Consider the following 6000-nt stretch of genomic DNA (forward strand, 5'->3'; position numbering starts at 1 on the left):
GTCGTTTATTGGGTGAAATGCTTTATTAGGAGGATCCGAAGTTCTTTCAATGCTGGGAGGAGACCTGTAATAAGATACAATACAATACATTATTTTTCATATTGGTTTCATGATCTAGCTGAGGCAGGCATTCCCATGCTCAGCTTTATAAATTCATTTTTATGTACATAGGACATACAATCGTCTGATGGTAGACTGATGATTCTGACGAAATCATCATCCTTTTGGTAGGATGATTATCTGTGCTGCAACGCTATACATGTCAATGTCTTTATTTTTCCTAAATATATATCGCATCCCGGATGGATGAAACTAGAACCGGGGTCTTCAATCTCGTCCGATCTTCACTCTAAGTACAAGTCGATCCATGTGAGAAATGTTTTGAAGTCGAACATGGAAAGACATCGCTTGATTACCAGTCAATGATGTAAACTGTTAACAAGCGCGAGAGGAATCACCGATAATGATAATGACCCTCAAGGTACTGTAGTACAATTCACGTGGTGTGAATAAAGGACTTGGCGTCGAACACCACGCAAAATATTTCGGTCGAAGGTCATTGATGTATACCTGTCGCCGGAAGTGAGAAACTTGCCATTGAGGCATGCAAGCTTCAAAGTACTGAAGGGGGTGTTCCTAGATCAACTTCTTGGATAATGAGCTGATGTCGACAAGAAGCGATCCGTCAAAGGAGGGCCTTGATGTATCCCACATCAATGACATGGAACGGATCAAATGATTTTGATGGAGGTGAAAACGATCTGATGATATATGGTTCAGGGTGGTGGTCATGAAAGAATGAAGTATAATGTATGGTAGTGGATGGGACACGGGTGACTTCTCTGGATGACTTCTCTTGAACATATCGGAGACACTTATATGATGGATTGGTAGCATTTACCCCAAAGGTGGATGGTATGGCGAGACCATGGTGATGTGACCGGTGAATGAAACAACCCAACCCGACTGAGGCACGGAGTGGAAGTGTCATGTTCAAGAGCGACTTGCTACCAATAAAGGTTCTTTGAGTTTCTTCCCAATTTTTCCCCAGTCATTGCTGACCAGTACCTCTTTATTTTTGTCAAGCTTGAGGAAGATAACATATGCTTGTTCTATAATTTTCCCTTCGGGCAAACCCATCACTATGTTTTAACGAGCCTAGAGATAGTGAAACTCGTTCTCGTCTAAAGACAAGTTTGTCACTATTAATGTTTTTAAAGAGTTTAACGACAAAGATAACTCGGTCCTTTTCCTTTTTTAGGGAGTCTGAAAATGAATGTAAAGGTAACTCCGGAAGTCCTTTTTCGTCATCTAATCCCTTAAGTCCGAAAAAGTATAAAACAATACATAAGGGATGAAATTTCAATAGTTTTAACGAGCCGAACAAAACAACCGCTCGATCTTTTTGTGCAATAATCCCTCAGGTCCAAAAAGATTAAAATCTAGAGGAGGGATAGCTCTTCCGGTAGCTTTAACGAGCTAGAAGGCCAAAACTCGGAAATCTTTTCATATTTTACGAGTCAGATGAAAAGAGCTTAAAGAAGACTCGTCTTTTGAGGAACGAGTGATAAAATGGGTAGCAGCTGATTCCAGGTAAGGGTTGGAATTTTCCAAGCACGGTAGTGTCACAAGGATGGCTAGTGAAATCACTCTTCGCAGCTGTTCCTCAAAATGGGTAAACAAACAAATGGAGGTGAATGATCGGCCAATGGAAAAGTGGAGGTGACGGTGCAAACACGACCAAGGCTTTAATGGCTGAAATCTTCATTCATGGTGGTTATTTACCGGAGGATAGTTCATTTTTTAACGAGCTTAAACGCGGGTTGAAACACTTGCTCGATCTTATGTTTATTTTTTAACGAGCATGAACTATGTGCTAAAACTGCTCGATGCGGGTTTATTTTTTAACGAGTTTGAACCCTACAGTAAAACTGCTCGTGATAAGTTTGCATGCCCCCAGCATAATAATGCAAATCAAGGTGCATGCCCCCCAAGCTTCATTGCATTCAACTCGGTGGTTGGAATGAAGGTTTACCTTTGAGATTTGAAAAGGGGATTTGTTTCATTTTTTAATGAGGTTGACACAGATAAGAACCGTCCTCGGAGTCCAAATCCATTAGATATAGAAGGTTTCATATTCCACTGTGGCCACTTCCGCCAGATTACTCGGAGGCGGTAGGGCAAAAGTACCCATTAAGGCAGGGTCTTTTAGAAAACCTACTCCAATATTTTGGAGCGAATGATTGCTTCCATGGATCATTGGAATGCTTCCCGTAACTTGTGAACTGTTGGGGAGAAACGTTTGTTGGTCGACGATTGTAATTCCTCCTTGGAAGGGAAATGCAATCTTCCTGAAGTAGGTCGACACAACTATGGCCATGGCATATATCCAGGGTCTTCCTAGTAGGATGTTGTAATCAAGATTCCCATCGATGACTTCAACATCTATTTCCATTGTTTTTCCCCCTAGTTCAACCTTCAAGTTATTTAGGATACCATACGGGGTATATGTCCTTCCGTCGAATGCTTTTAACGTCGTCGAAGATCGCGACAAGGTTGGAGATCCTAAAGTTTGCCAACAACTCATCGACATAATACACATAGATGCACCCTCATCAATAATCGTTCGGTGAACAGTTTTGTTGAGGGCTTTCACTTGAACAAGGAAAGCTAATTGTGCTGGTAACTAAGGATCGTACCCTTTGTGGTCAAAGGATACAAGATTGGAATCCTTTGGATCAATCCCACCAATGGCTGATAAAAAAGCCTGCCTTTGGGATGGACAGTTTTGTAGTACTTCAAGAGTCGACACAGCGGATGGCGATTGGGCCAAATCTTCCACTATGTTATAATGCTGCGCCGCTCTAGCGCGAGGATTAAATGTCAACTTGTGTACTACTCCCTTTGGCGGTTTTATTGTCAATTCAGGGATGGTGGGTGGTACAACTTCTGTCGAAGTTGTTGTTGAACTACTTGGTTGATCTTTATCCTTGTTGTTCGACAGCTGAGGATTCCCGTAATCTTTGTTCCTTGTCGAAATCAAAGCATCATTTTGCTGTTTTGAAATCGACAACATTAGCACTTCAGATGGGGAAGCATTTCCACTATCAACCCGATTTGTTCCTGGATTCAGAAACGGATCGGTTAACACTGCTGAGGTTTTCTAACTTTTAAAGAATTTCTTAAGCTCAGCTTTGTATGGACACTCTCTCGTCCAGTGATCCTCATCACATATCTGACACCCTGAGGGGGGTTTCCTATTTCCAGGAGGGTTTGAAGAAGTTTTTTCAGGAGATGACTCATCCTGTTTCTTCTTCTTCCCTTTGCCTTGTTTCTTCTTGCTTCCTAGTTGTTTGGTTTTTTGCCTTTATCTGTTGATACGGCATTTACTTACGAAGCAAGAATTTCGTCTTTTGCATTTTGATCTGAAATCTTACGGGATTCCTTGGACGTAGCCTTTGTTGATTTCGCGTTTGTGGTGCCAATCACGCCATCGTCGGTGTGAGAGTCATTGTTTGATTTACGAGGAGGGGGAATTGAGGATTCTGGCCTAGGGGCGTCGGGTATTTTGTCGTAAAGCGTGCCGGACTGAGTATAGATCAAGTCCAGATATTTTGCACTAGCTATAACTTGCTCTTCCGTTACGACTCCCCCCTTTGCCACATCTTCCGTGATGGACGACAGTAAAGACTTGATAAACCATTCAGCTAATAGCTGATCAGGAACGTACGTTTTTACCATCCTACGACGACGTCACCACTCATGTATATGATCAGAAATGTGAGTGGCCGTTGTTTGTTTGAAGTTGGTGAGGAGTTACGTTCCCGTTTCATACCTTATCGGTAATTGAAAATGGGTTAAAAAGGTTGTGGCTAAGGTACTGAAGTTGTCGAACGAAGCTCTTGGAAATTCAATATACCATTTTGCCGCTGGACCCGTTAACGTCCTCTGAAAAAGGCGAAGCCTTATCAAATCATCATTTAGGGTGTTTGATGAACACCATAGATGAAATGTCATCACGTGATTTGATGGATCATCACCCGGATTTCCATTAAATTTAGGAATATCTGATGGAAGTTTATGCGGAATCGCTGGCCACCAAGGGGCGTAAGCAATTGGATCGTTTGTTAACCGGTGTAAATCAGGTAACTCTAAAGTTGCCACAAATGGTAACTGTTGATTCAGGTTAGCTGAAGCATATCCAGGATACGATGGAATCACCTGAGCAGTTGGCCTTTGCATACCAGCATAATGCAGTTGATGCTGGTATGACTGATACGGTTGGTGGACATGACCATTGTAAAATGGTTGATTTTGACCGTTTTGAATGTACGGTTGTCCACTGTTCGCAAAGATCTGCTGCTCAGAACCTTGGTATACTTGTTGGAATTGTGGTTGTTGGTATTGCACCAGCCACGGTTGTGAAGCCATGTTCTGTTGCACTATACTAACCGTTGGACCATGGTGTGGGGTAATTGTACCCGTTTGGACCTGTATCGCCCCACTAGTTGGCGATTGTGGTTGAGTCACAGGGTCAAGGGGCTGTTGCATTACAACCTGAGAAATCTGAGGTTGACATACAACAGGCAGTGTTTGAACTTGTGACACTGTCACAATAGCCGGTGTAGTAGGTATATTCGACACAAGTACACATTGTTGCATTGAATATACAACCCTTGGTTGTTGGGGTAGTATAGGTACCCAACCACTTGATGTAACTCCAGTATAACCTGAATACTGTTGTGAAATCCCGTATGGATATCCTCCCGGAGGGGGTAATGAAAGGGCATACTGCCCCCCATACGGTGGTAATCCGGAACTCAAGGGAATTGTCTGCCCTTGGGGACTAGATTGCCCAAATTGACCTCCAAATGGATCAATTTGTCGAGACTCAACATAAGAGTTGCCAGATATTATTCCAAAGGAACAAACAGGAACGGACCATATTGTCGAAATAGCCCCTGGATGGACTCCTTCTAGCGGTTGTGAGCTAGTCGGGACAGATGGTACGCCGGCAAACATCGTCGGAGTGACGGCAGGGAGTTCTGTTGTCGCTATGTCAGTTGACACAGTCCTAGATGTTGACGGTTGTTCAGATATTTGGAGTCTATCCAAAAGATTGCCTAGCGATTCTACCGGAACTTCCGCTAGTGATAGACTAACTTCCGATGTCGAAGGAAATAGAGTGACCCCGACTCCAAAATGTGTTGGAGTACTTGCTTGCGGATCTTCTACAATTTCCTCTATCGCAATCAAACCAGGTGGAAGGGGAAGACCATCAGGTCCGTAAAATATTTCTGGTGCCGAAGAAGGGGTTGAATCGACAGCGATAGATGTTTGAAGAGCAAGACTCTCCGAACCGGTTGCAGATGGAACGGGTTCAGTAACATAAGTGTTTACTCTTAGACTAGGATCAGTATCATTGTCCCTCTGTGGCTGTTGAACTTCTTCTGTAGAGGCAGGGTTTCCAGAAATGTTTGGAGTAACCGGAATGTCGGATGTTGTTGGAACACTTGTTCTAACTTTAATAGGAGATTTCGAACCGGTTAAACGAGTTCGCTTTGTCTGTACTATTTTCGATTCCGGGGACAAAGACGGTTGACTCGTAAGCCTCCGCGAACGACGGGGTTTCAATTGACTTTCTTCCAAGATTGCGGATTACTCGATCAACTAAAATACAAAAGGGGAAATATGTTTCCGAATTAAATGAATTTTAGACGCTTTAGACACAACTTGTTTTTTCAGTTTTTAAGAGTCGAGAAAAAACAAAAGATGACTCTAGTCTCCTTCGATTTTTAATGAGCCTGAAGTGACAAGTGCTCAGATGGACCTTTTCCGTTAAGGAGTCTGAAAAGGAACGAAAGGGGCTGCTATGGAGATCTAGGTAGAGGGTGTGCCAAACCAATCGCAAAACTGCAGAATACTTTTTAGGGTACGGGTGGTCAATCTTCCCGAATGCTGTGTTCAGTGCATTGCAATCAGTAGGGCGGCCGACACGGC

This window comes from Pinus tabuliformis, chromosome Q (genome assembly GCF_031772625.1).
Source record: "Pinus tabuliformis cultivar Carrire ecotype Pingquan chromosome Q, CPIR1, whole genome shotgun sequence".
Taxonomy (NCBI): domain Eukaryota; kingdom Viridiplantae; phylum Streptophyta; class Pinopsida; order Pinales; family Pinaceae; genus Pinus; species Pinus tabuliformis.